This window comes from Nycticebus coucang, chromosome 9 (assembly GCF_027406575.1).
Source record: "Nycticebus coucang isolate mNycCou1 chromosome 9, mNycCou1.pri, whole genome shotgun sequence".
NCBI classification, from domain to species: domain Eukaryota; kingdom Metazoa; phylum Chordata; class Mammalia; order Primates; family Lorisidae; genus Nycticebus; species Nycticebus coucang.
This window is the reverse complement of record NC_069788.1, coordinates 135,276,734-135,289,662: the sequence shown is the minus strand read 5'-3', so window position 1 is coordinate 135,289,662 and position 12,929 is coordinate 135,276,734.

The window sequence follows — 12,929 nt, the reverse complement described above, 5'->3', positions numbered from 1 at the left end:
AATGTTTGTAGCGGCTTTACGAGGTGTTCTTATTTGGCCTCCAGAATGACCCAGTGAGGGGCTTATTACCCTTCTCTGTCCCAGGCATCACCAGGTTGACCATATGAAACAGGCCATATTTGCCTTCAACCCAAATCTCCATGCACTGAGACTCTCCCCTGTCAGTGACAGGAAGCCCACTCCTCTCCAGAGTCCCACTTGCCTCGTGTATGAGAGGACTACGAGCCTGTCTTTTGCCTCCTGTGCCTTGGTGTTCCCCACTTTGTACACTGGTCCTTAGTCAGCAGGGAGGTTTAAAAGAAATTTTTCCATATTGCCCATAGAAATAACTATCTGTGGACTAGGTATCATTCAGCAAAGTCAAAACGTAATCTCGAAGCCAAGATTAGAGATGTAGAGACGTGCCTTTGCCAGGCCTCAGCCAGTTGTGAGGTATGGGGTCGGGGGACGGGGATGGCCTCTCATGGACGCGTTTGCCCTGGCCTGGCTTGCTGTGTCTCCTCAGAGAACAGTGCATGTCTTTTTTTTTTTTTTTTTTTTTTGACATTAAAAAAAATTTTTAATTCCAATTTTTTTTTTTTTGAGACAGAGTCTCACTATGTCGCCCTTGATAGAGTGCTGTGACGTCATAGCTCACAACAACCTCAAACTCTTGGGCTCCAGCGATTCTCTTGCCTCAGCCTCTCAAAGCTGGGACTACAGGCGCCTACCACAATGCCTGGCTATTTTTTGGCTGTAGTTGTCATTGCTGTTTGGCAGGCATGGGCTGGATTCAAACCTGCCAGCTCTGGTGTATGTGGCTGGTGCTCTCGCTGCTGAGCTACAGGCGCCAAGCCAAGAAAAAAAAATTTTTTTGTCTGCAGTTTTTGGCCTGGGCCAGGTTTGAAGCCGCCACCTCCAGTATATGGGGCTGGTGCCCTACTCCTTTGAGCCCCAGAAAATTTTTTTTTTTTTTTTATTGTTGGGGATTCATTGAGGGTACAATAAGCCAGTTACACTGATTGCAATTGTTAGGTAAAGTCCCTCTTGCAATCATGTCTTGCCCCCATAAAGTGTGACACACACCAAGGCCCCACCCCCCTCCCTCCATCCCTCTTTCTGCTTCCCCCCCCATAACCTTACTTGTCATTAATTGTCCTCATATCAAGATTGAGTACATAGGATTCATGCTTCTCTATTCTTGTGATGCTTTACTAAGAATAATGTCTTCCACTTCCATCCAGGTTAATACGAAGGATGTAAAGTCTCCATTTTTTAATGGCTGAATAGTATTCCATGGTATACATATACCACAGCTTGTTAATCCATTCCTGGGTTGGTGGGCATTTAGGCTGTTTCCACATTTTGGCGATTGTAAATTGAGCTGCAATAAACAGTCTAGTGCAAGTGTCCTTATGATAAAAGGATTTTTTTCCTTCTGGGTAGATGCCCAGTAATGGGATTGCAGGATAGAATGAGAGGTCTAGGTTGAGTGCTTTGAGGTTTCTCCATACTTCCTTCCAGGTGTTCCCTTCTCTCCACATCCACGCCAGCATCTGCAGTTTTGAGATTTTGTGATGTGGGCCATTCTCACTGGGGTTAGATGATATCTCAGGGTTGTTTTGATTTGCATTTCTCTAATATATAGAGATGATGAACATTTTTTCATGTGTTTGTTAGCCATTCGTCTGTCGTCTTTAGAGAAAGTTCTATTCATGTCTCTTGCCCATTGATATAAGGGATTGTTGGCTTTTTTCATGTGGATTAATTTGAGTTCTCTATAGATCCTAGTTATCAAGCTTTTGTCTGATTGAAAATATGCAAATATCCTTTCCCATTGTGTGGGTTGCCTCTTTGCTTTGGTTATTGTCTCCTTAGCTGTACAGAAGCTTTTCAGTTTAATGAAGTCCCATTTGTTTATTTTTGTTATTGCTGCAATTGCCATGGCAGTCTTCTTCATGAAGTCTTCCCCCAGGCCAATATCTTCCAGTGTTTTTCCTATGCTTTCTTTGAGGATTTTCATTGTTTCATGCCTTAAATTTAAGTCCTTTATCCATCTTGAATCAATTTTTGTGAGTGGGGAAAGGTGTGGGTCCAGTTTCAGTCTTTTACATGTAGACATCCAGTTCTCCCAACACCATTTATTGAATAGGGAGTCTTTCCCCCAAGGTAAGTTCTTGTTTGGTTTATCGAAGATTAGGTGGTTGTAAGATGTTAGTTTCATTTCTTGGTGTTCAATTCGATTCCAAGTGTCTATGTCTCTGTTTTTGTGCCAGTACCATGCTGTCTTGACCACTATGGCTTTGTAGTACAGACTAAAATCTGGTATGCTGATGCCCCCAGCTTTATTTTTGTTACAGAGAACTGCCTTAGCTACACGGGGTTTTTTCCGGTTCCATACAAAACGCAGAATCATTTTTTCCAAATCTTGAAAGTACGATATAGGTACTTTGATAGGAATGGCATTGAATAGGTAGATTGCTTGGGGAAGTATAGACATTTTAACAATGTTGATTCTTCCCATCCATGAGCATGGTATGTTCTTCCATTTGTTAATATCCTCTGCTATTTCCTTTCTGAGGAGTTCATAGTTTTCTTTATAGAGGTCCTTCACCTCCTTCGTTAGGTATATTCCTAGGTATTTCATTTTCTTTGAGACTATGGTGAAGGGAGTTGTGTCCTTAATTAGCTTCTCATCTTGACTGTTATTGGTGTATACAAAGGCTACTGACTTGTGGACATTGATTTTATATCCTGAAACATTACTGTATTTTTTGATGACTTCTAGGAGTCTTGTGGTTGAGTCTTTGGGGTTCTCTAAGTATAAGATCATGTCATCAGCAAAGAGAGAGAGTTTGACCTCCTCTGCTCCCATTTGGATTCCCTTTATTTCCTTGTCTTGCCTAATTGTATTGGCTAGAACTTCCAGCTCTATGTTGAATAGTAAAGGTGACAGAGGACAACCTTGTCTGGTTCCAGTTCTAAGAGGAAAAGCTTTCAGTTTTACTCCATTCAGTAAAATATTGGCTGTGGGTTTGTCATAGATAGCTTCAATCAGTTTTAGAAATGTGCCACCTATGCCTATACTCTTCAGTGTTCTAATTAGAAAAGGATGCTGGATTTTATCAAATGCTTTTTCTGCATCTATTGAGAGGATCATGTGATCTTTATTTTTGCCTCTGTTAATGTGGTGGATAACGTTTATGGACTTGCGTATGTTAAACCAGCCTTGTATCCCTGGGATGAAGCCTACTTGATCATGATGAATGACTTTTTTGATGATAAGCTGTAATCTATCGGCTAGAATTTTGTTGAGAATTTTTCCATCTATATTCATGAGTGAGATTGGTCTGAAATTCTCCTTTTTGTTTGGGTCTTTTCCTGGTTTTGGTATCAGGGTGATGTTTGCTTCCTAGAATGTGTTGGGGAAGATTCCTTCTTCCTCAGTTTTTTGGAATAATTTCTGCAGTACAGGAATAAGCTCTTCCTTGAAGGTTTGATAGAATTCTGGAGTGAAGCCATCTGGACCAGGGCATTTTTTAGTTGGAAGCTTTTTTATTGTTTCTTTGATCTCAGTGCCTGAAATTGGTCTGTTCAGGAGGTCTATTTCTTCCTGGCTAAGTCTAGGGAGAGGGTGTGATTCCAAATATTGATCCATTTCCTTCACATTGTCAAATTTCTGGGCATACACTTTCTGGTAGTATTCAGAGATGATCTCTTGTATCTCTGTGGGATCAGTTGTTATTTCCCCTTTATCGTTTCTGATTGAGGTTATTAGAGATTTTACTTTTCTATTTCTAGTTAGTCTGGCCAATGGTTTATCTATTTTATTTGTTTTTTCAAAAAACCAACTCCTTGTTTCCTTAATTTTCTGAATGATTCTTTTGTTTTCAATTTCATTGATCTCTGATTTGATTTTGGAGATTTCTTTTTTCTACTGAGTTTAGGCTTAGATTGTTCTTCTTTTTCCAATTCCATAAGATCTCTTGTGAGATTGTTGATGTGCTCTCTTTCTGTATTTCGAATGTAGGCATCTAAAGCGATGAATTTTCCTCTCAAAACAGCTTTTGCAGTATCCCACAGGTTTTGGTAGCTTGTGTCTTCATTGTTGTTATGCTCAAGGAAGTTAATGATTTCCTGTTTTATTTCTTCCTTCACCCATCTGTTATTCAACAGAAGATTGTTTAATTTCCATGCCTTTGGGTGGGGTTGAGGATTTTTGTTAGAGTTGAGTTCCACCTTTAGTGCCTTATGGTCTGAAAAGATACAAGGTAAAATTTCAATTCTTTTGATTCTGTTGATATTTGTTTTGTGTCCCAGGATATGATCAATTTTGGAGAATGTTCCATGGGGTGATGAGAAGAATGTATATTCTTTATCTTTGGGGTGGAGTGTTCTATATGCGTCTATCAAGCATAGTTGTTCTAGGGTCTCATTTAAATCTCTTACATCTTTGTTTAATTTCTGTTTAGAGGATTTGTCCAGCTTTGTAAGAGGTGTGTTAAAGTCCCCTATTATGATGGTATTATCAGATATCATATTGCTCAGACTGAGTAAGGTCTGCTTCAAGAATCTGGGAGCATTTAAATTGGGTGCATAAATATTTAGAATTGAAATGTCTTCTTGTTGTAGTTTTCCCTTGACCAATATAAAGTGACCATCTTTGTCTTTTTTGACTTTAGTTGCTTTAAATCCACATGTATCTGAAAATAAGATTGCAACTCCTCTTTTCTTCTGAATTCCATTTGCCTGAAAAATTGTCTTCCAACCCTTGACTCGGAGCTTTAATTTGTCTTTTGAAGCCAGGTTTGTTTCTTGCAGACAGCAAATGGATGGCTTGTGTTTTTTAATCCAGTCAACCAATCTATGCCTCTTCATTGGGGAATTCAAGCCATTAACATTTATTGAGATAATTGATAAGTGTGGTAGTATTCTATTCGTCTTATTTGGTGAGAGTCCATTGCTTAGTTTTATCTTTTGCATCAGTGTGGAGGTTAGGGTCTGTCCTTTGATTTCTGAGTTCTTACTTTGCTACTGATCCATTGTGGTGGTCAGTGTGCAGAACAGGTTGAAGTATTTCCTGTAGAGCTGGTCTTGTTGTGGCGAATTTCCTCAATGTTTGTATATCCGTAAGTGATTTGATTTCTCCGTCAATTTTGAAGCTTAGCTTAGCAGGGTACAGAATTCTGGGCTGAAAATTGTTCTGTTTAAGTAGGTTAAAGGTAGATGACCATTGTCTTCTTGCTTGGAAAGTTTCATTAGAGAAGTCTGCGGTAACTCTGATGGATTTGCCCCTGTAGGTCAACTGGCCCTTACTCCTGGCAGCTTGCAGAATCTTTTCTTTTGTCTTGACTTTGGACAGGTTCATCACAATGTGTCTTGGAGAAGCTCGGTTAGAGTTGAGGCGACCCGGGGTCCGATATCCCTCTGAAAGCAGTGTGTCAGAATCTTTGGAGATGTTTGGGAAATTTTCTTTTATAATATTCTCTAGTATGGCTTCCATTCCTCTGGGGCATTCTTCTTCCCCTTCTGGAATTCCTATAACTCGTATGTTGGAACGCTTCATAAAGTCCCATAATTCTGACAGTGAACGTTCTGCTTTCTCTCTCTTCTTTTCTGCCTCTTTTACTATCTGAGTTATCTCAAAAAACTTTGTCTTCTACCTCTGAAATTCTTTCTTCTGCATGGTGTAACCTGTTGCTGATACTTTCCATTGCATCTTTAAGTTCCCTAATTGACTGTTTCAGTTCCTTCAGGTCTGCTATATCCTTTTTATATTCTATCATATCGTTCATCTCTGATTTGATTCTGTTTTTGGATTTCCTTTTGGTTATTTTCCACTTTATTAGCAGTTTCCTTCATTGTTTCCATCATTTCTTTCATTGTTTTCAACATGTGTATTCTAAATTCCCTTTCTGTCATTACTAACATTTCTGTATAGGTGGAATCCTCTGCAGTAGCTACCTCATGGTCCCTTGGCGGGGTTGTTCTGGACTGGTTCTTCATGTTGCCTGGAGTTTTCTGCTGATTCTTCCTCATGAGTGATTTCTTTTATCTGTTTCCTTGCCCTAATTTTCCTTTCACTTCCTCTTGCTCTTTAAGTTCTTGTGCCTGTGGACTAAGGGTTACAGGACCAGAAGGGTGAGAAGGTTGAAGAGCAAAAAAAGGGGATGAAAGAAAGGAGGACCGAGTGATAAGAAAAAAAGAAAGATAGAGAAAGGAGAGGGGGTGGTTATAAGGAATATTGACAAAAAGAAGAGAGGCACAGAAAGAGGGAGACAGGGCAATATAGGTGTACAGTAGGGTACTTTGACACAACCTTAAAAAAACCCACCTTCTGGGGGTGCCCAGTTGCATGGTTCCCTTGAGGTCAGCAGCTCTTTGCTAACCTGATCAGACACAGTACCCCACCTCCACCAAGTAGAGAGGAAAGACAAAAATGCTATAAATAAAACCAAAAGAAGCAAACAGAAAACTTTATGGGGATAAAATTGGGTGAAAAACCAAATTATATCGGTAGAAACACTAGCAAAAATGAAGTTGAAGTTATTAAAAAAAGGCAGCAATGGGAAATTATAATTAAACAAGGAAAATTGAGAAAGAAAAAGGGATCTGTGTGGAAAAGATTGAAATTAAAAAAACAAAAGAACATCATCAACGTCAAAATAAACAAACAAAAAGAACAACCAAACAAAAAGAAAAAAAAAGAAAAAAATACACAACCAAAAACAAAGCAGTTTGTATATGTTATTGAATATTGTCTGGGCAACACGTGGTCTTCTGGGGTATGAGATGTTAGTCACAGTTCTGATACGACTGGAGGCTGCTGATTTCTCAAACCCCAGCAGGTAGACACCCTAAATCTCTCTTCAGCCTACTTAAAAGGCACTTTGAACTTGTAAACTTGCTGAGCAGAAGCTTTCCCAGCTTTCTCGCTGGAATCGCTGCTGAGGTGGCTATCCACTTACCCAGTGTGCCAAAACCGGTCTCACTCTGCCCCTGAGGGTTAGGGCTGCAAGGCGGCTCAGACCCCACCCTTAGGCTACTTGGTTGCTGGGTACCAGCTCCCACCCGTTTCTAGCTCTGCGACCCTGAGGGCGGAGCTTGCCGGGGCAGATCACTGACAATGGATCCGTGTGACCCACCGCCAAACACTATTAGCTCCGTCTGGCTCAGCGGCTCAGACTGGGGCCCTAGACAGCGGCCAAAGTTCTCCGCACTCCCACTCAGGCCTTCCCCAAGGCAGTTCAACTCAGTGCCAAGTCCAAGGACATCAAAACAGTTCACAGGTAAGGCCTTTCTGGTTTGCAGTCTCGCTGCTACTGAATTTACAGTTGTGGGCGGGTTTAGACGGATTGAACACACGCGACCACTTGCCGGTTTTCCACTGTTTTAGTCCTCCTCTTGGGGTCCAGAAGTCTCTCGCTGACTCCCTGTATCTTCATAGGAGTGATGATAGGCAGTTCCCACCAGCCAGAGATTCCTGGAGTCCTATCTCCCCAGACTCACGGTGCCCAGATGCAAGGAAGCTGTTACTCGGCTGCCATCTTGCCGTTAAGCCGAGAACTTCTTTCCTAAAAATAAATTCTATCCTATAAAATTGATAGCCATTAATGATATTTCAGTACACACATGGATAAAAAAAAAAAAAATCCCACTACAATCATTTTAACATGCTCATTAAGGTCTATAGCTAATTAAAAATTGTTAAATTATACTGTGTTGAAATTTATTTTTTCAATAATATGCATGTATTTATGATCAAGTTTCATTCAGACCTTTTGTCATATAATCAGGATTTAAAAAATAACCTAATCCTAAGTATCACAAGAATGGAAAAACAAATACCGCATGTACTCAGTACTAAACTGGAATTAGTTAATCAATACCTATGTGCTTATATGGAAGCAAAGTTCAACAAAATTGAAATAGATAAGATGGGGGGGAGGAGATGGATAAATTCCAACCCAACAGAACATTGCACATTTGAGGGGCACATGTATAACTTTGACTTAAAATATACAAAAGCAAACTATGTAAACAAATAATCTGTACTCCCATAAAAAATATGAAACTAAAAACAAACAAAAAACCTCAACCATGCAAAGTGAGGAGAATTAATAATAGTAGAAGAATAAGGAGAAAACCGTCATTATTCAATAACAAAGGTAGAATTTCAATTTAAATAGAAAACCAAAAATATCCTGAGGACCATATAAGAACAGCAAGTCCTGCTTTATAAATTAAAGTGAGTTGATCATCTGTCACTGAGCAGAGCTGAGGCCATTCTGATCACATCACCCTTACCAAGCCTACTAGGGACATCTAATAAAGGAATTCTATTTCTTATGAACTCTCCTAAGACTTTGGATGTTTGCAAGTGCAATGTTTGTTTTTTTTTTTAATATTGGCAGTTTCCTTCCCTTAATTCTTCCACTTTATTTCAGGATACTATGCATACTCTTCTCTTTCAGCCTATCTTCAGAGATAGCTTATATATATATACTATTGTTCAGTTCGTTTCAAACTGATCTTACATGGTGCTCTGAAGCATGTCATACACCATAGAATTGATCTCACATTGAAGTAAAGACTTTAAGACATTTCTGCCATCACCCAAATCAACCTTTGGTTGAGGTATTTCGTCCCCTTCAACCTTTACTCGGAGTTATGTAAAGTTACCTTCTTATTGGTAAGTAAAATATTTTTGATTTTTTTTAAACAGTGCCACAATTTCTGTCATTGGTTTATTTATAAATATTTTAAGTGTATTTATATTTATTAAGACACACTTGACAATAATTGCATGTATTTATGGTGTGCAATGTGATGCCCTCATGTATATATTGTGTGAAATGGTTAAATCAAGCTAATTAACATATCCATAACCCGACAAGTGTATAGTTTTTTGTGGTGAAAACAAATATGATCTACTCTTGGCAATTTTTTTTGTTTGTTTCTTTTGTTTTTGCAGTTTTTTGGCTGGGGCCAGGTTTGAACCTGCCACCTCTGGTATATGGGGCTGGCACCCTACTCCTTGAGCCACAGGCATCACCCTACTCTTGACAATTTTTAAGTATGTGAAACATTATTATTAACTTGGTCACCTTGCTGTATGACACACCTCTGGAACTGTTTCATTCTTGCTAACTGAAATTTTGTATCCTTATTTATTTATTTATTATTTATTTTTTTTGTAGAGACAGAGTCTCACTTTATGGCCCTCGGTAGAGTGCCATGGCGTCACCCGGCTCACAGCAACCTCCAACTCCTGGGCTTAAGCAATTCTCTTGCCTCAGCCTCCCGAGTAGCTGGGACTACAGGCGCCCGCCACAACGCCCAGCTATTCTCTTGATTGCAGTTCAGCCGGGGCCGGGTTTGAACCCGCCACCCTCGGTATATGGGACCGGCGCCCTACCAACTGAGCCACAGGCGCCGCCCCTGTATCCTTTTTTAAAATTTGAAATTCATATGAGGGTACCATTTTTCAGGTTATGTTGTTCTCAATTCCAAGGTAAAGTTCACATTGTGGAAGAGCTCTTCATCCAGGGTCATGCTGAACATCTTCACGCTGTGCACGTTAGGTCAGATCCTGCCACTGTCCTCCCTGCTTCCCCCAATCCTCCCTCTGCTTCCTCGTCCCTCCCTCTTGCTAGACCATTTTTGTGTTTTGTGTGGGCATATAATTGTTTATATATTGGCTTCATATTAGTATTGAGTACATTTTTTTTCTTTTCCAGTCTTGAGATAACATTACTAAAAAGAATGTTTTTCAACTTCATCCAGGTAAAAATAAAAAATGTAACATCTCCATCTTTTCTCATAGCTAAATAGTATTCCTTGGTATACACTTGCTATTGTTTGTTAAACCAGTGATGGGTTGATGGGCATTTGGGTTGCTTCCATGACTTGGCAAATATGAATTGAATTGCAATAACCTTTCTGGTGAAAATGTTCTTGTGGTAAAATGATTTTTTTCTTCTGGTTAGATACTTGGTAATGGGATGATGGGATCAAATGGAAGATCAACTTTCACTTCTTTGAGGATTCTTCATCCTTTTCCTATAAAGGTTGTATTAATTTGTAATTCAACCATCAGTGTAGAAGTGTTCTCTTCTCTGGAGACTTTACATCCTTCGTATTAACCTGGATGGAAGTGGAAGACATTATTCTTAGTAAAGCATCACAAAAATGGAGAAGCATGAATCCTATGTACTCAATCTTGATATGAGGACAATTAATGACAATTAAGTTTATGGGGAGGAAGCAGAAAGAGGGACGGATGGAGGGGGGTGGGGCCTTAGTGTGTGTCACACTTTATGGGGGCAAGGCATGATTGCAAGAGGGACTTTACCTAACAATTGCAATCAGTGTAACTGGCTTATTGTACCCTCAATGAATCCCCAACAATAAAAAAAAAAAAAAAGAAGTGTTCTCTTCTCTCCACACCCACACCAGCATCTGCAGATTTGGATGCTCTGATGTGGGCTAATCTTACTGCACTTAGGTGATATATCAAAGTGGCTTTGATTTGCATTTCTCTGATGATTAAAGATGAGCATTTTTTCTTGTGTTTGTTGGCCATTCATCTGTCATCTTCAGATAAGTTTCTGTTCAAGTATCTTTCCCACTTATAAATGTGGTTGTTTGCTTTTCTTTTATTGATTAATTTGAGTTCTCTATAGATTCTAGTTATTAGGCCTTTGTCTGATTCAAAACATGCAAAAATCTTCTCCCATTTCAAAGGCTGTCTGTTTGATTTAGTTATGGTTCCCTTACCCCTACAGGAGCTTTTCAGCTTGATCAAAGTGCAGTTATTTATTTTTGGTATTGTTGCGATTGTCCAGGGATTCTTCCTCATAAAATCTTTTCCCAATATTTTCAAGCTTTTTCCCAACACTCTCTTCTAGAATTTTTATTATGAAATTTTGTATCCTTTGACCAATATTTTTCTATATACCCTCAACTCTAGATCCTGGTAAATGCCATTCTATTCTTTGTTTCTATGACTTAGCCTTTTTTAGATTCCCACATGTAAGTAAGTTCCTGTAGTAACTGTCTTTCTATGCCTGAATTATTTCACATAGCATAATGTCCTCCAGGTGCATCCATGCTTTTGCTAAAGACGAATGTTTCCCTTTTTAAGAATGAATAAATATCTTCTTTTTAGTAATATGTAAAATGATGTCTCATGAAAACAATCCTAGAAATACTGGAACATATAATTTTCTGTTAAGTAAACACTTTAGATCATGAGAGAATAAGCAAAGCTTTTGGAGATAAACAAAGTGAGCTTAAAAAAAAAATGATGGGTTGATATCAGTGTCATTCCTGTCATGGAGACTTCTGCTACTATCAAGAAACAAGAGTCTGGGATAGCACCTGAAACAGCAGTCGGATTGCCATGGAGGAAATTAAAAACGTACACTGCCTAAGATGGAGGATCTTGAATGTTGAATTATCAGTGAAATAATGAGATTAAAACAAAAATCACCAGAAAAATCAGACTAAGAGACCTGTCTGTCTTGTTTGAGGTCTAGGTAGAAAATAAATATGCAATTGAGGCGTACTCCTATAACTTTTGGGGAGTTAAGTTTGTATTACTTTCAGAATCTAGTCAATTACACCGTGGGAGTATAACAAAAAGTTTTCCTAGATTGATAACACCCTAGGAAATCTAGTAGAAATAAATTAACCACCTCTGGAAGTTCTCAAAAACGAGTCGCACAGAAGAAAACTGTGCCTGTCACAAAGACTTTCTTTTTTTTTTTTTTTCCAAAGCACAAAGACTTTCAAAATCCAATATTATAAGTTTTATAGTTTCTGTTTCTCAGTAAAATAAAATAAATAAACTACTAGATGATATATCTTGTGAAATAAACTTGAAAAGCTGAATATAATACAAAAAGGGGAGGTGGAATGAAGAGCTGCAGAGCAATCTAGTGGGGAGAATAGGCTTGCCTGGGGGGCAGAGCAGAAGCCGTGACAGTAAGTTCCTATTTCTGCTGGATGGTTTGCACAGCTAAGAAGCAGCACACGTGGAAAAGCCCAGATTCTGGCCTGGGAACCAGTAATCAAAAGGCAAAATAGTTTATACATAGCAAGGATGGTTGTGATGGCCTTAACTACAATGTTGGAAAGACACACCAGCCACACTGAGGAACTGAGTGGGGATTCGGCCAGTGGCTGGTTTGCCCACGGCAAGCCAAAATCAACCACTGGAAGGGGGAGTGAATAAATTTTCGGATGTGTCAACTCTTGGATTTCAAGCCATATTGACATAAGGACAGCAGAGTTGAGCTGTCCCCATGGAGCTCTGCTCAGATTAAATATTTGTGTCCGGAAGTAAATGTTTTATACCACTGACTTAGAGTGTTATTTTTTTTTAATACAAGAGGAAAATGAAATATGTGACAAAATAGATTTTGGAGAAAATAGTCTCTGGAGCTACATAATTCAAAGTACATAATTTCACCAGATAATTCAAAAGTAATATAATTTCAAATGAGTCATATAACATACATTTGAAACATGAAAATCATGATAGAATGAAAATATAATATGTCCAAATTAAAAATAGTAAGAGATGTTTAACACATAATCTCTGTTAGTTGATTGATCTAATAGATGTTTTAAAAAATGTTGGGAATAGAAAAGACTTGATCAACATATTTAGTAAAATTCGTAAAATTATGCAAATTTTAACTTTAAGTTCAAAGATTATATAACATGTATATATACATATATATACATATCTTTGATCCTTAATGTACAAAATATTGACAAAAAAGATCATGTGCAAGACTGTAAAGTTACTCTTCCGTAATTTTAATAAATTACATAATTTAATGAATACTAATTACTTACAAAATAGATTTTAGCAACTTCCATTCTTCTAATAATTTATAAACAAAAGAATCACAATGTAAATGCCCATGAGTATAGCCAAG